At 45.1% G+C, this 26,225-nt stretch overlaps 1 long non-coding RNA gene across 1 annotated transcript in view; it reads right to left on the bottom strand.

Annotated features, from left to right (window-relative positions):
• Positions 1-8,347: 8,347 nt before the first annotated feature.
• The window catches only part of LOC118149133 (uncharacterized), a 40,654-nt gene continuing 22,776 nt past the window's right edge, over positions 8,348-26,225 (bottom strand). The window contains exons 2-3 of the long non-coding RNA XR_004736351.3: positions 14,364-14,557; positions 8,348-12,450 (exon numbers count right to left, since the gene is read on the bottom strand). This is a non-coding gene — a long non-coding RNA (uncharacterized LOC118149133). The remainder of the gene's footprint in view (positions 12,451-14,363; positions 14,558-26,225) is intronic.

Here is a 26,225-nt window from a genome sequence, read left to right as displayed (position 1 = left end):
AGAGATTGATTGATTCTCAAACTACATACTGTGGCCAGAAGTGGCCTGAAGACTCACATGACCAGTTATGCAAGTGGCATAGCAGACACCAGAACACGATGAGACCTCCAAGGGAGGGAAGCCAGGCCAAAGCTCTCTCTGGGGAGCAGCCAAACCTTCAACAGTCATGGAACAAAGTCAGGAAAAGTCCCTGAGAGGAGCTAAATTTATCCAGGTTGCCTCTAGTGCTTGAGGGCATGAACTTAGGGGAAAAAAAAGAGCAAATGAGAAATAATTTATATGCCAGAGAGAGGAGAGAGAGAGAGAGAGACCAGAAAAGACAGACCAGTACCTATGGCTGATGGTTTGCAACAGCACAAGAGGGAGATCTCACTGATGTTGACCACCAGCAGCTGCCTAGCCATATCTCTGTGTGTGTATGTGTGTACGCGCGAGCGTGTGCGCACACACTGCTATGGGTGTATATCTGAGGACCTTTATACTAGGGATTTAGAGTGGACAGAAGATCAGGAACCACATCAAGCTTCCACTACCTCTGATGGCTCCTAGGCATGTAATATTTTCCTGGAGAGCTAGGTAAACAGCTGAGAGTTACAGAAGCATGCCAGCTCCTACCCAATGCTTGAAGAATGCAATACTCAGGGTACAATAGCTTGGTAACATAATGGTAGAATCCCACCTACTGATGGATCACAGAGAAAATGCTGAGATTGTTGTCAGCCTGGACAATGTTTCTAATTTGGAAGGAGTTGGAGGAAGCCGTGAGAATGCCCGCTCAAGGGTGGCTCTCAGTAAGTGGGCAAGAGGAAGCAGGAGGTGACGGAGCACTTGCTCAGTAGCTATTGGTAGTTTTTTGTAAATGCTCTCTTATTCAATCCTTTGAGGTAAGTATCAATTCCAATTTATAGATGACAACCCTGAGACTCATGGAGTTTACATAACCTTAGCAAGGTCACCCTGATAATAAGGATTGAAGTAAAGGTTCAAACTTAGTCTGCCTAGTTTCAAAGCCTGGGCTTTTTCTACCCTACTGCCATGGTTCCTAGCTCTATCTACGCCCATCAAGTCTAAAATCAGCCAGAGAGAACCACCAGGGAGAGCCTGGTGTAATCAGAACCTGTGAGTTCTTGGCTCATAAAACTCTGCATCCTGGACCAATCAAAAGATAACAATCAACCAACACCTTCCCTGGGCCAACCAACCACTTTCCTACTTGGAACTCCTTCCAAAGTGACATTTTTCTTAGAAAATATTTAATGAGATAAAAGGTGGCTGTTGTTGCATTTTCCCTTTGCTTTCAGATATGATAACCCTTCTGGTCATGTCCCAGTCTTCTTGGTCTTTGCCCTCAGCACTGTGAAAGTACATATTTGCCCAACCTTTATACTACATAGCTCTGAGCAGCACATGCTCTGATCTGGCTGAGTTCACTTGACAGAAGGGTGGGTGGCCTCCTACTGACCCTTTCAGGAAACACCTGTCCTCACCTGGCTCCCCTGGGGCCCATGCTGGTGGCAACTGTGCTGGGATGGGGGCAGAGTGTGCGGGAGCCATTTCTCCACAGGAAATCCAGAAACAGTCCCACCAACTTCTCCAGGATTAACTTTTAATGCCTTCAGCCTTGCTTAAATCTTCACACTTCCTTTTGTCACTTCAAGCATTAGCTACATGTAATTGTAACCCATGTCCCATGTTCAATACTCAGGAGGAAGGAGAAGCAATAAGAAACTCACACCTTGGTCCACTTCCTCAGAGACGAGCGTCCATTCTGGGAGTTCCCTGCATTCCTCCTTACTCTTCCCATCCTAAGGCTGGTGCTCCTTGGGACTTGGTCATCTTTTGTTCTCGGTGTGTTCATTCTCCCCAGGCAATCTCATCCTTTCTTATGGCAATGATCCTTAGATCTCCCTCTTCTCAGACCTCAGCACCCACCCGTCTACTAGAAACTTCCACTGAGAAGTTCCTCAGGACAAAATACATGCTCAATAACTCATTGCTGAATGTGTGGATGCTTTAAACCGGAAAAATGAGCAGCTCAGGCAGAAGTAAGCCTCTGACTTGTTGGATTTTATAGTTCCCCCTTTTTATTTTATTTTATTATTTTGTTACAGCTCTGTGAGGCAGTTGGGAGTGGCGGAAGCATCACAATCCTCAGGATTACAACTGTGTTTTGGTCCTAACTTCGCTCGAACATCTATTTATTTATTTCCTCCAGACGGAGTCTTGCTCTGTTGCCTAGGCTGGAGTGCAATCTCCGCTCACTGAAACCTCCGCTTCCTGGGTGCCTCAACCTCCTGAGTAGCTGTGATTACAGGTGTGCACCACCATGCCTGGCTAATGTTTTGTATATTTAGTAGAGACCAGGTTTCACCAGGTTGGCCAGCTTTGTCTTGAACTCCTGACTTCATGATCCACCCACCTTGGCCTCCCAGAGTGCTGGGATTCAGGCATGAGCCACCGTGCCTAGCCTTTAATATCTATTTCTATCAGTCTGTCTATCCGAAGGCTACAGGCAAAGCTCTGAGCTAGGCAGTATGGAGTCCCATCCAGGATTCTACATCCTGTTCTGTTGCAAAAGGGCTCGTAGCTTTCAGCAAGTCCCTTTGCCCCTCTGGATCTCCTGAGATAGTTGAATTGCTCAGCTGAATTATCTAAGACCCATCTAACACTTACCTTTCAGGGTGAAGCATTCTAACACCTCTGGGTAGAAGTGTTTGTCAGACTAACTTACAGTTTTTTTCTGGGAGGAGATACTATAAATCTCAGCAACTTGGCAGAGTTCATTCTGTTTTTCTACAGCTTTGTCCAGACTCTCTGAAGGAGGCTGGGAACTAGTTGCTGGTTTCAACACTGTCCAAAATTCAGACTTCTGTCATTGTAGCTGTCCACATAGCAGGCTTGAAAAGGAATGTGAAAATATCTGTCTCTACAGATGCCTGTGTTTGTCTAGCTTGTCTACTTTCTTTTCTTCTGATGCACAGACTTGCAGAGGCAGCTGCTGCCTGAATATACAGGCAGGAGTTTCTCTGCATGGATGACTGACTGTAGGGGCTGCCTCTACAGGTTGATAACTGCTTGACATGCCAGACACCAGAACCACGGCTCTAAGTGAATTGTTACCTTTCCAAGTATTCACCTCAGTAGGTATATAAGGATACTAGTGTTTGAGGAATACTATTTAATTATGATAGTAAATCCATTTATATTTTTTATTTTTTAAAAAATATTTTTCTTTAATTTTTTTTTTTAATAGAGATGGGGTTCTTGCGACGTTGATCTAGCTAGTCTCAAACTCCTGACCACAAGTGATCCTCCCACCTTAGCCACCCAGTGTGGCGCCTGGACCTTATTTAAATTTTAATAAAAGTGACATAGACCCTGAATGTAAACAAGTCAAATGTGCTAAAAACACTTCACTCAGCAGTCCTGTAGCCTCCTGACCTCCTCCTCCACATCCTGCCCCCCAGAGATACTTGCATTCAAATTCACTTCTTTCTAATGATATATACTTCCATATTTTATTTTATTATTATTTTTTTATTTTTTGAGATGGAGTCTTGCTCTTGTAACCCAGGCTGGAGTGCAATGGTGTGATCTTAGCTCACTGCAACCTCTGCCTCCTGCGTTCAAGCGATTCTCCTGCCTCAGTCTCCCATGTAGCTGCGATTACAGGCATCTGCCACCATGCCTGGCCAGTTTTTCTATTTTTAGTAAAGATGGGGTTTCACCATGTTAGCCAGGCTGGTCTCAAACTCCTGACCTCAGGGGATTCACCTGCTTTAGACTTCGAAAGTGCTGGGATTACAGGCGTGAGCCACCGCGCCCAGCCATACTTCCATACTTTAAAGACTATGCCCATACTGATGTTTAATAATTTGATATTGGCCGGGCGTGGTGGCTCACGCCTGTAATTCCAGCACTTTGGAAGGCTAAAGCAGGTGAATCACCTGAGGTCAGGAGTTTGAGACCAGCCTGGCTAACATGGTAAAACCCCATCTTTACTAAAAATACAAAGAAAATCAGCCGGGCGTGGTGGCATGCGCCTGTGGTCCCAGCTACTTGGGCAGCTGAGGCGGAAGAATCGCTTGAACCCAGGAGGCGGAGGTTGCAATGAGCTGAGATTGTGCCACTGCACTCCAGCCTGGTGACAGAGCAAGACTCTGCCTCCAAAAAAAAAGCAGATGAAATTATTAGACAGGGTCTCATTATGTTGGCCAGGCTGGAGTGCAGAGGCTACTCACAGGCATCAGGGTACACTACAACCGCAAACTCCTGGGCTCAAGCAACGCTCCTGCTTCAGCCTCTTGAGTAGGTAATACACAGTGAGCACCACTGTGCCTGGCTAACTTGACAGTATTTAACATTTTTATTATAGATGAGGTTTTAGATCTCTGTGGCTCCCTTTTTCTTTTCAATTGCTTCCAATTCCTCCTGCAGAGGAGTCAAATAGTATTCAGCATTTAGATTATTATTACTATAGATTGTTCATGCTAAGCCAAGTATTAGATTATAATTTCAATTTTTTGATAATTAATGATTGTCTGTTTACATCTTTTGTTTTCTTCTTGCTTTTCTTTTTCTCCCCTCCCCTCCCCTCCCCTCCCCTCCCCTTCCCTTCCCTGCCTTGCCTTTCCTCCCCTCCCTTCCCCTCCGCTCCCCTCCCCTTCCCTTCCTTGCCTTCTTCTTTTCTCTCTTTTTTGAGACAGGGTCTCAGGCTGTTGCCCAGGCTGGAGTGCAGTGGCACAATCACGGCTCACTGCAGCCTTGACCTCCTAGACTTACATGATCCTCCTACCTCAGCCTCTCAAGTAGCTGGGACTACAGGCATGCATCACACCTGGCTAATTTTTTGTATTTTTCGTAGAGATGAGGTTTTGCCATGTTGCCCAGGCTGGTCTGAAACTTTTGGCCTCAAGTGATATGCCTGCCTCAGCCTCCCAAAGTGCTGGTGTGAGCCACCATGTCCAGCCCTTACTTTTTTTTTTTTTTTTTAACCTATGACTAAATCCCTCTACCCCATTCGACATCCTCTCTGTATAAAGTTCCATGTGGTCAAAGCAGATGTCTGTGGAGGATGGAGATGTTTTTACATTCATCTTGAAGTCTTCTGTGTGTACAGCTCGAATTATTTCCCTGTAGACCTTTCCTCCAGGAGCTTCTGTCCTCTTGCCCCACTTTGGGTGGTCCTCCAGGCCTGTGGCAAAGCTGTCCTTGTGGGACTTCCCTTCACCATCATCCCAGGAATGGCCTTCATCTTTCTCTTACATTGCATCCCCTATTTCTTGCATCCCATGTCTTCTCTTTTCTTCGTTTACATTTTCATTTTGGTTTCCTTTTTCCTTTTGAGATGGAGTCTCACTCTGTTGCCCAGGCTGGAATTCAGTGGCACAATCTCGGCTCACTGCAACCTCTGCCTCCCACGCCCAAGAGATTCTCCTGCCTCAGCCTCCCAAGCAGCTGGGACCAGAGGCGCCTGCCACTATGCCTGGCTAATATTTTTTTGTATATTTAGTAGAGTCAGGGTTTCACCACGTTAGCCAGGATGGTCTCAATCTCCTGACCTTGTGATCTGCCAGCTACAGGCTCCCAAAATGCTGGGATTACAGGCGTGAGCCACCGTGCCCAATCTGGTTTTGTTTTATTTTCATTTGTCACAGTCTCTAGAAATCTCTAGTAAAGGATACATAGGAGGTAAATTTTTTAAAGTCTTGCTTGTATGAAAATGTCTGTGCAAACTTCCATCATAGGCTACCGCTAATGATATAAACTCACTTCTTATTTATCATCTCATTTGCTTTGCGTTATCCTTCCACATATACTGCTCCCTAGAAATGACACTCAGTAAGGCCACCAGTGACCTCTTTATTGTGAGACACAGTGGTGCCAATCAGCCCTGGCCATCCTCTCAACTGACTTGAGTCAGCCGATGGCATTTGATGCTGTTGATCATTTCCTCCTCCTTGAACTTCCCACTTTCCCTGGTCTTTGCAGTTTTACTCTCTACTCCCGCCTAGATTTCCTTCAGTCTTCCTGGGTACTTCTCATCAGGCTCCTTTTCCTGCCCAGTCCCTAAAATGCTGATTTTCTGCAGGTGCCATTTCAGGCTCTCTCCCCTCTCCCTCCACACATTCACCCTGGGTGACCTCATCCCCTCCCATGACTCTTCCCCCACATGAGCACTGATGATGCCCAGTTCCACCATCTCTGCTCCAGACTCATCTCATCAGCTGCCTTCTGGCAGTGTCTGTCTCCATTGATACTTCTCACTCAGCAGGTCCAAGGCTGAGCTCATCACTCTCGCTCCACTCCCCCTCCTCTTCCTGCATCCCTGTTCTCTGTAAGCACCATTGCCATCTACCTCATGGCACGAGCGTAAATCCTGAAACTTCCTCCTGGTGTTGGATTATCCAGCAAGTGCAAAAAAGCAGAGGCTTGAAACACCAAGGAAACAAACCCAGAGTGCCAAAAAATTATTTCTAAAGAATGTAGTGCTTTACACGCATGTTTACAGCAGCACAATTTGCTATTGCAAAAATGTGGAACCCACCCAAATACCCATCATTCAACTAGTGGATACATATATATGATGGAATGCCACGCAGCCATAAAAAAGAATGAATAAATGCAACCTGGATGGGTTTGGAGACTATTATTCTAAATGAAGTAACTCAGGAATGGAAAACCAAACATTGTATGTTCTCACTCATACGTGGAAGCTGAGCTATGAGGATGCCACAGCATAAGAATGACACCATGGACTTTGGGAACTCGGGGGAAAGGGTGGGAAGTGGGTGAGGGATAAAAGACTACAAGTTGAGTTCAGTGTGTACTGCTCCAGTGATGGGTGCACTAAAATTTCACAGATCACCACTAAAGAACTTATGTAACCGAACACCACCTGTTGGCCCAAAACCTATGGACATAAAAAATAATAAATGAAAGCTTAAACAAACATACAAGAATGTGGTGCTTTAAAAAAGCACCAAAAAGCCATCCTAGAAAAAACAAAGCTTTTGGCTTCCTTATTTTATGATCAGATAGTACTTTCCTTGTGGGTGTTGTATACAGGAGGGTGGGTGAACATAACCTTTCCAGGCTTAGAGCCACTGATGTTTCTTCTACAGCCTCGTCATCCTCAGCCACCCCTTCTCCATGCCCAGTTGGTTCCTAAGCCCTGTTGATTTTGCCTCATCGACAGCAGCTGAACCATCTCTAATGCTGTCTTAGGGCTTCTGGTGTGTCGGTGTCCTGGATTGCTATAGCGGCCTCTTGACTAGCTTTCCCTTCCCACCCATCTGTCACAGAGATGTCACCTGTTTCATGTCACTCTCCTTCCTAAAATCTTTTCCTTGCCACCTGGTAACTTCGAGAGAGGTTTCAACCCCTTAGCCTACCTCTCTGCTGCTATTCACATGCAGCCACCACTCCAGGCATCCTCATCTCTACCCCTCCCCAGCTGGGAAGGATCTGCGTGACAAGGGAGAGAAAAGGTGGGAGACTGTAATCCTGTATTCTCTAGGGAAGAAAGGAATTCTCCCCATTTCTCAAAAGCCTCCAGAGGAGAAATGATCAGATATACATAGAGTTCAGCCAAGAAGCATTTTCCTTCTGCCCTGGGCTTGCCTTTTGGTCATAGCTTTTGTCCTTAAAATGCAGGTAGATTTGTCACTGGGGCCACATGCAGAAGAGGGCCATTGTCTTCTCTCAATGTTCTGCTCAGTGAGAATATCTTCACGTCACCAGCCACGAGCAAGCCGGCTCAGCTGACACAGCTCATATCCTCTGTAAACAGGGCCTGGGAGAACGCTGTGTGTGCCTCCGGTCAGGAGCTCCGTGGCTGGGCCTTGGCGGGCAGAAGGGCATTACTCACTGGAGCCCCGTCCTCTCCCCAACAGTTTGCCCATTTTCACGGGGGGGGGGGGCTGAAAGGGGGATGGGGGGAGGGTGGGAGAACACAGGAGAGTGGAGCTGTTTGTTTTCTCCTTCCTGTTAACAATGCAACATCTGTTCCCCAGCCTGGCAGCTGGACCAAAGTGAATTGATGAGAGCATTCAAGCCTCTGGATGGGGGTGGGGAGTGGGAGAGGGAAGGAGGGAGGGCTGCCTCGAGGGCTGAAGCCTCCCTGAGCAATAACAATAGCAACAATCATGAGAGTATCTTCAACACCATTTGGCAGGAGGACTGTGGCCCACAGAGCCGGTGGAGCTGGGTAACTTGATGTTCCAGCAGAACATGTAATGTAACAAACGCACCGAACAGAGATCTGTGTGCTTTTTTTTTTTTTTTTCAAAGAATTGCCCAATTAAAGGGATAGTGTTTACCTGGTAAATATCTATTTTGGCTCATGCAGGGTGATAGAAAACATCTTTATTTACCTAAGAATGAATCTGAGAGAGGTGAAGCTGACAGAGGTAGAGTGACAGCAGAAAGGCAGAATGAGGGTTAAGGAGGCCTCAGTGAGGAGAAAGAGGGCCCGCCTCCTCCTGATGTCCTCCTGCCACCCTCCTGTTCCTTCTCGTTCATCTTTGGCTGCTTTCTTCTCAGCTCTGGTGTCTCCCGTTGGCGTGTGCAGGGTTCGGTCTCTCCTCCACCTGCCCTCACTCTCAGTGTTTTTGTCTAGTCTTATGGCTGTGGGATCCACCTAAATACTGAGCATTCCCAGTGAATACCCCTGACTCAGACCTGTCCCTTGAATGTCAGCTTCATGTATTCAACTGCACACTGACCATCTTCAACTGAGAATCTAAAGTCATTTCAAAGCTAAGCATCCCCAAATGAGCTTCTTGAGTCTTCCATTCTCCAAACTTGATCTTCCATAGTCTACCTCATCTCAGTGCATGACAACTTCGCTCATTCTTCCTTGACTGTTCTCTTAGTCTCATATCTCACAAAACACTGTAGGCAAAGGCTGTTATCTTCAAAATGCATCCCAGAACCCAGTCACTTCTCCCTGCCTCGATGACTTTGTTCCCTGTTCTAAGCCATCATCAGTTCCTTCCTAGTTTATTTCAACAGTTTCCCGACTACTCTGCTTCTGCCTTTGTGCTGTCTTCCTCTTGTCCAGCCTGTTCTCAACACGGCAGCCAGAGATCCTGCAAAACCGTGATTTCGATCGTGTTCCTACCCTGCTCAAAACCCTCATACGCTCCCCATCGCAGAGGAGAAGCCTGCGAGCTTCTCTCCAGTCTGGCCTCCCGCTCGCCCTCTGACTTCTCCCACTGCTAACTACTTCAGCTTGGCCGGCACCTTGTGTTTCTAGAACATGCCAGGCACTCCCAGCTCCAGACCTTTTCCTGGACGGCTCTTCTCTCAGATGTTTGCTTATCTTGCTTTTTATCTTTTTGTCTTCACCCCAGAATTCCCTACCTTCCTTTTTTGGTCTATTTTTCTCCATAATACTTGTCACATCTGAAAAGTCGCATCTCCCACTGATTTATTTGGTTTATTGCCTCTTCTCAGTGATGACTACACTCTGTGCGGGTGGGAAAGCATGTTGTTTTGAATTCTGCTGTTCCCCTGGCACTGGAACAGTGCTTGGCACACAGAAAGCACTCAACAAACATTTGATGAATGCATGAATTGATGAATAAACAAACAAACAAATGGATGCATGAATTCTGCTTTTGTTTCTGGCAGAATGGCTATGATATGGTTTGGCTCTCTGTCCCCACCCAAATCTCATCTTGAACTGTACTCCCATGATTTCCATGTGTTGCAGGAGGGACCCAGTGGGAGATAATGGAAACATGGGAGTGGTTTCCCCATACTGTTCTAATGGTAGTGAATAAGTCTCACAAGATCTGATGGTTTTATCACAGGTTTCTGCTTTTGTGTCTTCCTCATTCTCTCTTTGTCTGCTGCCATCCATGTAAGACGGGACTTGCTCCTCCCTGCCTTCCACCATGACTGTGAGGCTTCCCCAGCCACGTGGAGCTGTAAGTCCAATTAAACCTCTTTCTTTTGTAAATTGCCCAATCTAAGATATGTCTTTATTAGCGGCATAAAAATTGACTAATACAGTAGATTGGTACCAGTAGAGTGGGTCATTGCTGAAAAGATATTCAAAAATGTGGAAGTGACTTCAGACCTGGGTAACAGTCAGAGGTTGGAACAGTTTGGCGTGCTCAGGAAAAGACAGGAAAATGTGAAAAAGTTTCGAACTTCCTAAAGACTTGTTGAATGGCTTTGCCCAAAATGCTGATAGCAATACAGACAATAAGGTCCAGGCTGAGGTGGCCTCAGATGGAGATGAGGAACTTGCTGGGAACTGGAACAAAGGTGACTCTTGTTATGTTTTCAGCAAAGAGACTGGTGGCATTTTGCCCCTGCCCCAGAGATTTGTGGAACTTTGAACTTGAGGGAGATGATTTAGAGTATCTGGTGGCAGAAATTTCAAAGCAGTGAAGCATTCAAGAGGTGACTTGGGTGCTGTTATAAGCATTCAGTTTTAAAAGGAAAACAAGGCATAAAAGTTTGAAAAATTTGCAGCCTGATAATGTGATAGAAAGGAAAATCCCATTCTCTGAGAAGAAATTCAAGCTGGCTGCAGAAAGTTCCATAAGTAAAGTGGAGCTAAATGTTAATCCCCAAGACCATGGGGAATATGTCTCCAGGGCATGTCAGAGGTCTTCACTGCAGCTCCTCTTATTACAGGCCTGGAAGCCTAGGAGGAAAAGTGGTTTCTTGGGCTGGGCCCAGGGTCTCTGGTCTGTGTGCACCCTAGGGACTTGGTGCCCCATGTCCCAGCTACTCCAGCTATGGCTGAAAGGGGTCAATGTAGAGCCATAGCTTTAGATGGTAGTCTTGGCAGCTTCCATGAGGTGTTGAGCCTGTGGGTGCATAGAAGTCAAGAATTGAGGTTTGGGAACCTCTGCCTAGATTTCAAAAGCTACATGGAAATGCCTGGATGCCCAGGTAGAAGTTAGCTGCAGGGGTGGGGTCCTCATGGAGAACCTCTGCTAGAACAGTGCAGGAGGGAAATGTGGGGTTGGAGCCCCCACACAGAGTCCCTGTGGGGGCACTGCCTGGTGGAGCTGTGAGAACAGGGCTACTGTCCTTCAGACCCCAGAATGGTAGATCCACCGACAGCTTGCACTATGTGCCTGGAAAAGCCACAGACAGGTAATGCCAGCCCATGAAAGCAGCCAAGAACAAGGCTATTCCCTGAAAAGCCACAAGGGCAGAGCTGCCCAAAACTATGAGAGCCCACTTCTTGCATCAGTGTGACCTGGATGTAAGACATGGAGTCAAAGGAGATCATTAAGATTTGACTGCACCACTAGAATTTCAGACTTGCATGGGGCCTGTAACCCTTGTGTTTTGGCCAATTTCTCCCATTTGGAATGGCCATATTTACCCAATGCCTGTACCCTCATTATATCTAGGAAGTAACTAGATTACTTTCAATTTTACAGGCTCCTAGGAGGAAGAGATTTGCCTTATCTCAGATGAGACTTTAGACTCTGGACTTTTGAGTTAATGTTGAAGTGAGTTAAAACTTTAGGGGACTGTTGGGAAGGCATGATTAGTTTTGAAATGTGAGGATATGAGATTTGGCAGAGGCCAGGGGCAGAATGGTATGGTTTGGCTCTGTGACCCCAACCAGATCTCATCTTGAATTATACTTCCATAATTCTTGTGTATTATGTGAGGGACCCAGTGGGAGACAATTGAATCACAGGTGCAGTTTCCCCTGTACTGTCCTTGTGGTAGTGGATAGGTCTCATGAGATCTGAGGTTTTATCACAGGTTTCTGTTTTTGTGTTTTTCTCATTACGTCTTTGCCTGCTGCCATCCATGTGAGATGGGACATTTTCCTCTTTGCCTTCCACCATGATTGTGAAGCTTCCCCAGCCATGTAGAGCTATAAGTCCAATCAAACCTCTTTCTTTTGTAAATTTTCCAGTCTAGGGTATGTTTTTATCAGCAGAGTGAAAATGGACGAATACAGGCTAGATTGCTAGAGGTGCATCTTACACCCTCTGAACCAATGAGAAAGTGTAGAGTGCTTGTTTTGGGTACAGCATCTCTCTTCCCCTGAAAGAAGTGTGGGTTAGAAAGGCAAGGTAGGCTCTTCGGTCTCGGGGACCTATTATGGCTCTTGGGGAAAGGAATGTGGGGCTGCCCCCAGTAAAAGTCATAAACAAAGGCTCTGTTCCAATTCATGGAGCTCCCTCTGGTGCCTTTTTCAGATTGACTGCTATTAGGTACTCCTGGGAAAACGTAGTAGATTACAGATGAGAGTGACATGAGGACAGCTGTCACTCAGACACAGGAGAGAGATGAAGGATGGAAACTGTCAGGTTAGGGCCTGAACCCTATTCCTCAGCAGGCGGTCATGACCCTTTGCTCTGTAATCTCCCTCGAAGCTACGTGGGTCCTTAGAAGGTGGTGACCTTTCATATAACTTTGATTCTTGACTCGTCTCTTTCCATTCGTTAGGGACCAGGGCTGAAAGAAAGAATGCAACAGAGTGGCTTTTTCTTGGGTTAATCAAAGTGGCTTACACTTGTACAGTTTGCCAAGAACTTCCATATGCACTCCTTCAACATTGTCTGAGGGCCACTTATGTGCAAGGAAACTGCTAAGTATCAGTGATGCTAAAGACAGCTTTGATGCAGCACGATGGATGCTGTGAAATGTTGGTGTCATTAAAGCCACACCGAAGGAGGCAGCTTATTCCCTTTATGCAGGTTACGAGACAGATTTAGAGATTAAGTTGCTCAAGAATACATTAGAAGAGGCCAGGAGTAGTGGTTCATGGCTGTAATCCCAGCACTTTGGGAGGCTGAGGCAGGTGGATCACCTGAGGTCAGGAGTTTAAGACTAGCCGGGCCAACATGGTGAAACCCTATCTCTACTAAAAATACAAAAATTAGCTGGGTGTGGTGGCGGGAGCCTGCAATCCCAGCTACCCATGAGGCTAAGGCAGGAGAATCACTTGAACCAGAGAGGTGGAGGATGTAGTGAGCTGCAGTCTAGCCTGGGTGACAGAGTGAGACTCCATCTCAAAAAAAAATAAGAAAAGAAAAGAATAAATGAGGAGATTAGAAGAGCCCCAGGAAACAGATTTGACCCCAGATGTTCTGATGCCTAGTCCAGTGCTCTGACCTTTATGTTATATGCTATTCAAGGGTGCCTTCCTCAATCATTTTCTAAGCCTACACATAGTCACACTAGTGTATGGCTTTAGCTACCTGTTCCAAAAACACTAAGCAAAGAGGTGTGTGAGATTGTTTGTCCTGAAGTCCGCTTGCTGAGGTGGGAGATAGGACCCAGACATCCTTGAATAATCCCTTAGGTTTCTGTCACTTACAATTATCTCAACTCTGCCACTTGTGATTACCAGTGATGAATTTTTTTAACCTCTCTAGGCCTCAGGTTCTTCATTTGTAATATGGAGATCATAGTTCCTATATCAAAGGCTATTACAGCGCTTAATGAGCTTACAGGTATAAGGCACTGTGTTCGTTTGCAAGGGCTGTCTTAATGAAATACAGCAGATGGTGCGGCTTAAACAACAGAAACTTACGCACAAAATAAAAAGAAAAATAAACCAACAGAAATTTATTTCTCACAGTTCTGGAGCATAGAATTCCAAGATCAAAATGTCAAAAGGATTACTACCTTCTTTTTTTTGAGACAGAGTCTCACTCTGTCTCCCAGGCTGGAGTGCAATGGCACAATCTCTGCTCACTGCAACCTCTGCCTCCCGGGTTCAAGCGATTCTCCTGCCTCAGCCTCCAGAGTAGCTGGGACTACAGGCATGTGCCACCATGCCTGGCTAATTGTGAGCCACCTGCCTTGACCTCCCAAAGTACTGAGATTACAGATGTGAGGCACCACACCCAGCCTGGGTTAGTTTCTTCTGAGGCCTGTCTCCTTGAGTTTCAGATGGCTATCTTCTCACCGTGTTCATATGGTCCTTCCTGTGTGCACCCTTGACATGCCTTTGTGTGCCCTTATCTCTTCTTTTAAGGACACCAGGCAAACTGGATTAGGCCCACCCTGATGGCCACATTTTAACCTAACCATCCCTTTAAAGGCCCTGTCTTCAGATACAGTTATAGTCAGACAAGGTGGGCGTTAGGGTTTCAACATAGGAATGTTTGAGGGACACAATTCAGGCTGTAACAACAGCCTAACACAGAGCTTGGCATATAGTTTGTTAAATAAATAAATAAAAGGAAAACCTAACACTTCAATCAAATGTCTGTTCTCAGCCTGTACAGCTTCTTAGGGGTGGTTACCATGTGTGCACCATATTTCTCCCTCACAAATGCATCTCTCTCAAATGTCCACAATCGTTCCTAGTACTGTTATTTTTAAACTGCTGCATTTTAGAAGAGTCTAAATTTACTCACTTCATATCCTTGGTGATTTTCTAGAATGTAGAAATATCCTCTCTCAGCTTTTAGCTTTTCAGATGGAATGGCCCCCTGGCAGAGCAGAAATATCCTGGCTTGGGAGTCAGGAGATCTTGGTTCAAGCCTCGGTTCCACTGTAGCTTTGGGCAAGTCTTTTCAACTTTCTGGACTTCTGATTCTCCAGATAAAGACTGCAGGGAATGAATTAAGTGCTACAATTGAATAATCAGTGACCATTTCACAGAACATTGTAGATAAGAGCAAGGACTTTGGACCCAAGGCAGATATGGGTTTCACTCCCACCCCTGTTACTTTCTAGTTGGGGAGCTTTGGGCAAGTTACTTAACCTCTCTGAGCCCCAGTTCCTCTCTTGGACTTCTTTTCAAACAAAAAACAAAATGCGAATAACGGTACCTCCCTTCATAGGGTTGCAGTGAGGCTACGCTCTACTCCAGGTGTAGCAAGAGATTGGATTTGTTGGAAGAAAGAATGATGAGATTGGTTTTGTTTGAAGAAAGAATAATGTTCTCTTGTATTTTGATTTTTTTTTTTTTTTAACTAAAGTAGTACATTAGTCTCATGCTCTCTGTGGGTCATAAATAGATCAATTCAACAGCCGGGGTCAGGGATGGTGGCTCACACCTGTAATCCCAGCACTTTGGGAGTTCAAGGTGAGCGGATCACCTAAGGTTATGAGTTCAAGGCCAGCCTGGTGAACATGGTAAAACTCCATCTCTATTAAAAATAAAAAATATTATCCAGGCATGGTGATGGGAGCCTGTAATCCCAGCTACTTGAGAGGCTGAGGCAGAAGAATCGCTTGAACCTGGGAGGCAGAGGTTGCAGTGAGCCGATATTATGCCATGGCATTCCAGCCTGGACGACAAGAGCAAAAATCCATTTCAAAAAAAAAAAAAAAACTCAACAGGAGGGTGAATAGGCATACAACAGTGCGACTGCTCAGTTAAGGCCACCATTATAATCAGAATATGAAAATCAGTGTCTGCGAGTTTTTTTCCACTGCGTTTTATTATCATACTTTTTATAGCTTCTTATTATTGCAAAGCGTCAAATCACTTCTGTTAAAAGTTTTGTCTAACCTTCATTGCAGTATATAATATAAATTCATATGAAGAAGTAGTAATATTACCTTTGCAGTATTAAATCCATGTTCCTTTCAATCCATAGAACAAATGGAAAAATAGAAAAAGTGCTATACCCTCCTCCTTGTCAGTCAAGGCAAATCTTTAATTGAAACTTTTTATTGGTCCCTTCTCAAGGGCTGACAGATGTCTAACTCCTAAGTGTAAGTCACAAATCTCTCCTAATAGCTCTGGAGCTTACTGCAGGAGGATGTGGTCGACAGTGGTGGCGAGAAGGTACAGCCTCCTGAAAGTTAGTGACTCAACCTCAAACCAAAGGGATAACTGGTAGGTTTCAGTTGGGAGAACATTTTGAAGCTGCAGGTTTATTCCACTTCAGTTGTTTTTAAAACCAGAGGTTTTAATGCAGCTAAATGTTCTTTAAAAAGTACTTCTGGCATTTTGTAAAAAGAAAGTGCACCTAAAGGGACGTCAAAGATTCATCTAAATCTGATTCCTAAATGATAGTTTCTCAAGTGTTTAAAGACAGTTGTCGCGTCTTGTGGGCGTCTGCAATTTTCTAGGCTAAATTCTTCACCTCTTTCAATGACTTCCTATGTGACGGTGTTGCCCAGTTCTGAATGTCTTGTTCAGTTGTCATTCAGTGTGCTTGTCAACCTGAAAGTGTGGCACTCAGAGATGAACTTACCGCTTCAGATGTGGATTGACCTGTGCAAAATGAAGTCTTCTTCCATTCCTCTGTGGAATTTTACACTTCCATTCACCCTAGCCCTGTAAGCATTAGTGTGTCAACAATACCACAATCTTAACTCATAGTTTCTTTTAGTCAGCTAAAATCTAAATGATCTGCTGTTATTTCCTTCTCCCCACCAAGAGTAATTTAAAAAACCTTTGTTTTGAAATAATGATAGATTTTCAGGAAGTCGGAAAGAGTACTGACGGGTCTGGAGTCCCCCTCCCTCTGTTTCCCCCAATGGTTATATCTTACTTAGCTATAGTGCAATAGCAAACTCAGGAAATTGTTATTGGTACAGGGTGTGGGTACAGTTCCACACCTCTTTATCTCTTTTTGCCTTAAAGGAATAATCTGAGCTCATTGAAAAATAAACCCCGTAACTGTATAAGCATCTTCAGATGTTATCCTCTTTTCCCCCATTTTGGAATCCTTTGTAATTATATTGTCAGAATTGAATTTTTGAGAGCTTCTCATTTAATTTGAAGTCTCTTCTCTTAACATGTCTTAATACTTCTCCAGACCAAAAAAAAAAAAAAAAAACAAAACAAAAAACAAAATACAAAAACCAACCAACCAATCAAGCAAAATCCTCCTTCCTCCCTGCTCCCCATAGCAGTAAAATGGCACCACCATTTGCTCAGTTGCTCAAGCTCAAATGCTGGGAGACAATCTTACTCCTCCCTTTCACTTACACCCTTTATCCAGTCCATTAACAAATCATGGCAAATCTGCTTTCAGAATTCATCCAGAAGTCCCACCACGATCATCCCCCCACATCAAAGCCACCACCACTGATCTCTGACCTCCTCGCTGACCTCTGCTCTTGCCTCCTTCCAGTCTGTTCTCCCCAGTGAGCATAGAGAGAGGCTTCACAGGAGTAATCTAAGCCACTGGCATTCTTCAGCTTAACCTTGCCAGGGGCTTTCCACACAACAATAGCTAAATACTCATTTATACAGTGCTTATTATGTGTCAAAGGATGTTAGTGCTTTACCGATTTCCAGTCTTCACAATACTGCTGTGAGGCCAGCTGTGGCATGATCTACATCGTACAGCTCTTATACATCCACCTGTCAGAGGGCAGCGACTTTGCTGAGGTCTTATAGCTCCCATGTGTAAGAGTGAGAATAAGACCTCCACAGATTAGCTCTGTAGTGCACACTATGCCATTCTGCCTTGTGCCTCATCCACAATAGAATTCACATTTGCATGGCCTAAAGGCCTGCACCATCCTGCCCTAGTACCTCTCTGACCCCATTTGCTACTACTCAGCCTCATCCATACACATTGGCATCTTTGCTGGTCCTTTGACATGCTTAGAGCATAGCAACAGCCCTCTGCAGCAGCACTTCCCTGCAGAAGCAAACCCCTGCTACAGCACCCCTCTACAGCAGCACCCCCTCCCTGCCACAGCACCCCCTCCCTGCCTCAGCACCCCTCTGCAGCAGCACCCCCCCGCAGCAGCACCCCCTGCAGCAGCACCCCCTCCCTGCAGCAGCACCCCCTCCCTGCAGCAGCACCTCCTCCCTGCAGCAGCACCCCTTCCCTGTAGCAGCACCCCTCTGCAGCAGCACCCCCTCCCTGCAGCAGCACCCCTCTGCAGCAGCACCCCCTCCCTGCAGCAGCACCCCTCTGCAGCAGCACCCCCTCCCTGCAGCAGCACCCCCTGCAGCAGCACCCCCTCCCTGCTGCAGCACCCCCTCCCTGCAGCAGCACCCCCCTGAAGCAGCACCCCCTCCCTGCCACAGCACCCCTCTGCAGCAGCACCCCCCTGCAGCAGCACCCCCTCCCTGCTGCAGCACCCCCTCCCTGCAGCAGCACCCCCTCCCTGCAGCAGCACCCCCTCCCTGCTGCAGCACCCCCTCCCTGCAGCAGCACCCCCTCCCTGCTGCAGCACCCCCTCCCTGCAGCAGCACCCCCCTGAAGCAGCACCCCCTCCCTGCCACAGCACCCCTCTGCAGCAGCACCCCCCTGCAGCAGCACCCCCTGCAGCAGCACCCCCTCCCTGCCTCAGCACCCCTCTGCAGCAGCACCCCCCTGCAGCAGCACCCCCTCCCTGCCTCAGCACCCCTCTGCAGCAGCACCCCCCTGAAGCAGCACCCCCTCCCTGCCTCAGCACCCCTCTGCAGCAGCACCCCCCTGAAGCAGCACCCCCTCCCTGCCTCAGCACCCCTCTGCAGCAGCACCCCCTGCAGTAGCAATTACCTTGCAGTAGCACCCCTCTGAGGCAATGCCCCTCGCAGCAACACCTTAGTACCTGCTCATCTCCCTGCCTGCAGCATTCTTCCTCCATAAAATGGCCTCACTTTATTTAGGTCTCTGTTCAAATGTTCCTACTTCAGACAGATTTTCCTCGACTACGGAAATAGCAGTCTAACATCTTTGCCACTATCTCCTGAGCTTGCTTTATTTTTAAATTAAACTTATTTTTTAGGAATAGCTCTTGATGTACAAAAAATAAAAATGAATAGTACAGAATTCCTATGTGCCTCACATTGGGTTCTTCCGATTATTGACGTCTTATTTTAGTATAATACATTTATTATAATTAATGAACAAATATTCATACATTGTTGCTAACGAAAGTCCACATTTTATTCAAATTTCCTTAGGTTTAACCTGGTATCATCTTCTGCTCCAGGGGTCTATCCAGACACCACGTGAGATGTAACTGCTATCTCCTTACGCGCCTCTTAACTGCCAGTTTCTTAGACTTTCCTCGTGTTTTATGACCTTGACCGTTTCGAGGAGTACTAATTGGGTATTTTATAGATTTTCTCCATATGGCGATTTATCTGATGTTTTTCTCAGGGTTAGACTGGAGTTATGTGTTTTAGTTAGGAAGATCACAGGGGGAAGTGCCATTCTCATGTCATATCAAGGGTACACACTGTCGACATGACTGACCACTGTCGATGCTGACCTTGATCATCTGTTTGCGCTATTCATTGTCCTGTTTCTCTAGTCTAAACTTATTCAAGTTACTCCCCCGCAACCCCTTTCCATACTGTACCTTTTGGGAGGAAGTCACCATGCACAGCCCACACTTATGGGGAATTAAGTTTCATCTTCTTGAGAGTGGATCATCTCCATGTGTTACTTGGAATTCCTCTGCCTGGAAGATTTCTGTCTTCTCTCCATTTTTTGTTATTTATTTATTCAGTCATTTACATGTGTCAATGCGGACCCATGGTATTTATGCTGTACTTGGATTATAATTCAGTACTACATTACTTACTTTCCTGCTCAAATTGTTTCAGCTTTGGCCCTCGGGGGCTCTTTCAGCTTGCTGTTGTGTCTCTTTGACATGCTCCCATCAAGGTAGGATTGTTTTAGTTGTTACATTTCTTCGTTTTTGAGCATTTTCTTACTTTCTGGCACTGTGTTTTAAACTTAGCCTGTCTATATCCTACGCTAGTCCTAGAATCAGTTATTTCTCCCAAGAGTTTGCTTTCTTTTTCAGAAAACACTTATCACTACCTGAAGTTATATATTTATTTGTGTATTTGCTTTTCATTACTCCCTCTCCCAGTAACTGCAGGATAGGAATTTTGTGCTGTATTCCTAGTTATTGAATAGTGCCTGGTACAAAATATATGCTCAGTTAACGTTATTCAATCAGCTTCAGAAGTTCGTTGTTCATAACTCACAATTTACTTTTTGGCACATGGGAGTTTTGGCTGTCATGGTTTTCTTTTCCTAGAGTTTTCCTCATCTTTGTAATCCTGATCCTCCTTACTTGTTGATCAGAATTAACTCTGAAATGACAGTTCCTTTATTGCTTCTTTAATTTTGTATCCAAGAGGAGAATTTAGAGAAGTTCTGTTAGTTTTTTTTAAAAAAAGAAAATGAGATATGCAACTTTTTTTTCAGATAACTGAAAGCAATTTCCTACCATGTCTCTATTTTCTTCCTTTTTTTAAGACAGGGTCTCAGTTTGTCACCCAGGCTGGAGTGCAGTGGCACGATCACGGCTCACTGCAGCCTCAACCTCCTCAGCTCAAGCAGCCCTCCTGCCTCAGTCCTGCAAGTAGCTGGGACTACAGACAGGCACCACCACACCTGGCTGATTTTTGCATTTTTTGTAGAGATATGGTTCATCATGTTGCCTAGGCTGGTCTCAAATTTGAGGACTTGAGCGATCTGCCCATCTCAGTCTCCCATAGTGCTGGGATTACAGGAGTGAGCCATGGCGCCCAGCCACAAAATTCTTCTGGCATTCCTTCTTCTCTTCTTTCCCTTTCCAAAGAGGTGGCTACCAGGTTGCCAAGTTACCATGGGATAATTAAAATGCCCTTCAGGTTTCATAAATATTTATTGAGCACCTATTCTGCCTTTTTAAAGGAATTATGAATAACGGGAAGCTTTATGGCTCTTATAGTAGGGGTTAATGCTAAGAAAGATACAGACAAAAATAATTAGAGCAGAACGAAACATGTAAAACACTAGTAAGGCAGAAGTAAAGTGCTGTGGAGGTTTGGGGAGCAGAAAATCACATCTATTTGGCAGACAGAGGAACTGGGAAACTCATTCATCCTGGGCATAGTTGTAAATGATGGATATAGAATGAAGGTGTATCTTCTAGAACATACAGGATAACTCCTGATATGAGGTTGGGACATTTAGTTATGTTTCGAAAATAGCAAGGAAAATAGTTTGCCTAAAGTTTATGAGCACATGTAGAAAAGCAGTGACAGGTAGGACTAGAAAAAGCAAGGAATCACTTTGGAAAGAACTATGAATGCAGGTAGAGGAATTTGAAGTCAGAGGTGGTTGAGTTTAAATCATACACAGGGAATTTCAGAAGATCTTTTATAAGGGGTTTTTGAGGAAGAAGTTGTCTTGGAGGAAGTTGAGGTAAAGGCAGAGAAAATGATCAGGGATGTTTTGCAATAGGGCTAAAGAGCATCAGTGAAGGCGTAGACCAAGACTGTATCTGTGAGCATGGGAGTGTGAACACAGATTCAAGGTGGAGCCTGACAGAACTTGACAGCCAGGAGGGTCAAGGGGAAGGGGCACCAAGCACGGTTGAATAACTAAAACCGACGCCTAGGAGAGTGGTGGAAAGCCGCAAACACAGACCAAGGGGAATGAAGAACAGGAAACTATGAAGAGCCAGTTTTGCCCCTTGTTCCTCTGGTCTGTTTCATCTGGGCAACCACTTAGGGGCCAGCTGTTTAGGAGGTCCAAATTCCAAGGACAGTGAGGGCCCTCTCTGGATCAGAGGCTGGAAATTTTGCCTCTCCTCTCAACCACAGTGCTTCCAGAAATTTCTGATACAACTGACCACTTTGATTATGCCTTCTGCTTCCTTAACTGTCCTGGGAAAAATGGTTTGGTCAGCCAGGTGTGGTGGCTCACACCTGTAATCCCAGCACTTTGGGAGGCCAAGGCAGGCAGATAACCTGAGGTCAGGAGTTCGAGACTAGCTTAATCAATGTGGTGAAAACTTGTCTCTACTAAAAATACAAAAAATTAGCCAAGTGTGGTGGCCTGCATCTGTAATCTGAGAAACTCAGGATGAAATCTGAGAAACTCCTGAGGCAGGAGAATTGCTTGAACCTAGAAGGTGGAGGTTGCAGTGAGCTGAGATGGCACCACTGCACTCCAGCCTGGGCAACACCATCTCAAAAGAAAAAAAGTTGGTTTGGTATTCATAAATTCAGGACTTATAGAAACATTATAGAACATAACTGCTTCAAATGAGTATCAACTGTGATTCCTTCCAAAACCATAGCTACATGCAAAAATGCAAGATACAGAGAGTCATAGATGGGCTTTGAGTTCATCTGAGCGGAAACCATTCCAGTGGATAGATGAAACTCCATCCTGTCCTGAAGACCCACGAAAGAGGCATCAGTGCCTCCGTTCTTTCACTGTTGTTTGTGTATACATGCATGTATGTACATACACCTGCATGCAAAAGGAGATTTGAAGTGACTTATTCAAAAGGTAACATAAGCCAGAGCTAGGTAATAAGAAGTGATAGAGAGAAAGGGAACGGAAGCACAGTGCTGGGCACAAGGCGGTGCCGGGAATGAAGCAAACACAAAACGCACTGTCAGTCTGGGCTGCTGTGATGAGTGAACCATAGACCAGATGGCTTGAACAACAGACGTCATTCCTCATGGTTTTAGAGGCACTGAGATCAAGCTGCTGGCAGCTCTGGTGTCCGACGAGGGTTTGCTTCCTGCTGTGCAGATGGCTGTCTTCTTGTATCCTCACGTGGCAGAGAGCAGAGAGACAGAGCAAGCTCACTCACGTCTCTTCTTGTATGGGCACGAATCCCATTTCACCTCCAAATACCACCACCCTGGGGATAAGGTTTCAACATACGAATTTGGGGGACACAAACATTCAGTCCCTAGCATGCAGGATCAGATCCTAGGTACTTAACAAAGTTGGGTCATAAATCTAGCCCTAAGCTTTTGAGCAGGGAATGAGAAAAGAAAATAGATTAAGATATACTGTTCACAGGAATCATCAAACAAACAAACTGTTGATTTACAGTAGCTCAGATATGTTTCCAAGTCCTAGCAGCTTCCCACTTCTGCTCCAGCTCCTGCAGGTCCTTGCTGGCTCCTGAAGCCTCGTCGGCCGGCACATCCCTGCTTCTCCACGGCATTTCTCAGCCCCCATCTCCTTTGTTGTTCCTGGAACATGCCAAACTTATGCCTGACTTGAGGCCTTTACACCATGTTTTGTCTCCCTCTGGAATGCTTGTTCCCCACATCCTCACATGTCTAATCTGCCATTCAGGTCTTGGCTGAAAGTCCCGTCTTCAAAGAAGTTTCTCACTTCCCAGTCTAAGAAGCCCCCTTCCCTCATCTCCACTCTTGTCTTGCTTCACCTTCTTTATTTTTGTTTTCATAACAGTTACTCACCACAAAAAATTCTTTTATTCACTTATTTAATCATTTTCTCATTGTATATTTCTCTCATTATGTGAGGCCCATAAGCACAAAGACTGTACCTTCCAGAGCACTGTCTGGCAAATAGTAGGATGCTCCGTAAATATTCACTGAATAATGAACACTGAAAACTAAAACTAGGGAAAACTTTTTCTAAAGGGTCCTCATGAAAAGGGATACTGAGCAATGTAGTGGATATATCCTTAGCAGCACCCTCACAGCAGACACAGCAAAGAGTCCCCAGTGATTCCTGTTTTGTTTTAATTTGTTTAGAGACAGGGTCTCTCTCTGTTGCCCAGGCTAAGGTGCAGTGGGGTGATCATAGCTTACTGTAACCTGGAATTCTTGGGCTCAGGTGATCTTCCCAACTTGGCCTCTTGGGCTGCTGAGTCACTGGGACTATAGGTGTGTACCACCACATCCAGCTTTTTCTTTTTCTTTTCTTTTTTTAGACAGAGTCTTGCTCCATCACTCAGGCTGCAATGCAGTGGCATGGTCTTGGCTCACTGCAACCTGAGCCTCCCAGGCTCAAGCAATTCTCCTGCCTCAGCCTCCTGAATAGGTGGGACTACAGGCAAACCGCCCTGCCTGGCTAATTTTTATATTTTTAGTAGAGACAGGGTTTCGCCATGTTGGCCAGGCTAGTCTCCAACTCCTGACGTCAAGTGATTACAGGCTCACACATGTAATAATCCCAGCCTTGGCATCCCAAAGTGCTGGGATTACAGGTGTGAGCCACCACACCCGGCCTAATTAAAACTTTTTTTTTTTTTTTTGTAGAAACAGGGTCTCACTTTGTTGCCCAGGCTGGTTTTGAACTCCTGACTTGAAGTGATCCTCCCACTTTAGCCTCCCAAAGTTCTAGGATTACAGGCATGAGCCACTGCACCCAGTCCCCAATGATGCTTAATTAGTCTCAAGTCAGCTCAAAGCAGGAGGCAGCCAAGACACACGAGAGTAGTTCTGTCTGAACGTTCTAATTCTACTTTCCCTCTGTCTGAAATCTCTCTCGTTGCAGCCATTCTATCATACCATCTCAAAAGATTCAGACAACGGTAGGCTGCTATCACCTGCCTAAAAGAGTTCATTTTATAGAGGTTAACAATGGCATCAATTTGCATTATTTGGAAGGTTCAGTGAATTAATAAAAAGGTGGCTTTTTGGAATATATTTGAAATAAGTATTTTTATTGAGTAGACACTCAATAATTGATCTAATCGCTAATACAAGCAGATCTCTTCTGAACCTATTCAAGTTATTCAAACGAAACATTATGGATTAACTCATAACCTTATGTGCAGATTTGTGTTTACTAAGGTCACTGACTGTACTGTATGCTAATAGGCATTAATATCTTTTTCATCCACTCTAAGATAGCACCAATTGTAAGCAACTCGCGTATTGATAAGAAAGAAAAACATCGGGCAATTAATACTATAAGGCTCAGTTTTAGGATGTGTCTCAGTACCTATAAAAAATGATAGGAGCTAACGTTTATTAAAATCTATTATCACTCAGGCACTGTGAGCTAAACATTTTACATAAACATTCTCTTTTATTCCCTGCAAAATACAAGGGGAAAGGTACCTTTATAATCTCCAGTTTACAGATGATGAAGCTGAGGGTAGATATCCCAGTTCACAAAACTGGTACATGACAGAGAACTAGAGTGAACTCAGAACTGCCTGACACTGGAGCCTGACTTCCAAGCTACTGTATTTAGAACACCTGTCTTAGTCTGCTTTCTGCTGCTATAGCAGAATAACTGAGGCTGGATAATTTATAAAGACAATATATGTATTGCTTAGAGTTCTGGAGGCTGGGAAGTCCAGGGTATAGGGGCTGTATCTGGTGAGGGTAGATGGTGGGCACTATTGCTGGTGGGCACTCTCTGTGGGGTCCTGAGGTGGCTCAGGGCATTGCACGGTGAGGGGTCTCATGAGAAATGTCCAAACTGGCTTTTACAACAGATCCACTCTTGTGATAACTAATGCACCTCCTCCACAACCCATTAGTCCATTAGCCCACGAGTGGATTAATCAATTTGTGAGGTGAGAGCACTCATAACCCCATCACCTCCCGAAAATCCCATCTCTCAACACTGCTGATGTGAACTTTGAAGGTACACATTCAAACCATATCACCTTCTACAATCTGATTTACCCTATTGCTTTTCTCAGTTGTGTCATCTTGGATCAGGCATGTGGAACCTTCTAGGAAGGCTAGTCGTCTACCGAAAGGGTTCATCATTCAGTCTAATAGTGCATGCAAAATAAAAACAACCTAATTCAGTTTTCATCCCTAAGTGTCAAATTTGTAAAGCCCTACACATTTTTAAAAATTAAGAACATAAAAATTTATTTAGTATGGCAGAGGCATTCTAGAAGGACAGCTACTCTGAGTGATGGCACTGATTATTAGAGCAATATATTGAGAGAAACAAACCCAGTGAAGCCTTGGACCAACTTGCTCATTATTTACAGACAGTACCAAGAAAATGTTTAGCTCCAGGTTTTTTAAACGATGCAAATTTCTGGAAGGTGATGTTCACTCCAATGAGAAGAAACTATATTTAAAGGCAGCCGAGTGGCCTTCCTTTTTGTATTTCCTGGATTTCTTTGTTTCCATTGCTCATAAGTAGCTGGTATAGGGATTCTCACATACTCCACTAACTTGTGCTTTATAGACATTAAAATTGATCAATTATTCCATAGGTTTAGAGGTTTGCAATTGGTTCCTTGACGAGGGGTGCATACCAGAATTACCTGGGAGCTTTCTCAAAATATGTGTACATGGGCCCTTCCCTCAGCCTACTTACATGGAGTTCCTGAGAATAGACTGAGGATGTGCATTTTAAAATCTCTCTTCAGGATGATATTGATGCTAGCTCCAGGTTAAGTGGTCTGGTATTAACTTTCATCAGAGCCAAATTTCTAAAGAAAGTGGTGCCTAGCGATGCCACCGAGCTATCAGTCAAAAGACCTGGCTCTACTTTTCTGGTCACTCATGATCGTTTTCTGCATCTATTTCTCTACCTGCAAACTGTAGAAATTGCCAATAAATCAATCAACAAGCGTTGAACGAATTCGCACAGTATGCGCAGAACTAA

The sequence above is a fragment of the Callithrix jacchus genome, chromosome 18, assembly GCF_049354715.1.
Source record: "Callithrix jacchus isolate 240 chromosome 18, calJac240_pri, whole genome shotgun sequence".
NCBI classification, from domain to species: Eukaryota; Metazoa; Chordata; class Mammalia; order Primates; family Cebidae; genus Callithrix; species Callithrix jacchus.
Note: the sequence above shows the minus strand (reverse complement) of the source record. Positions and strands in the feature narration are given on the sequence as shown.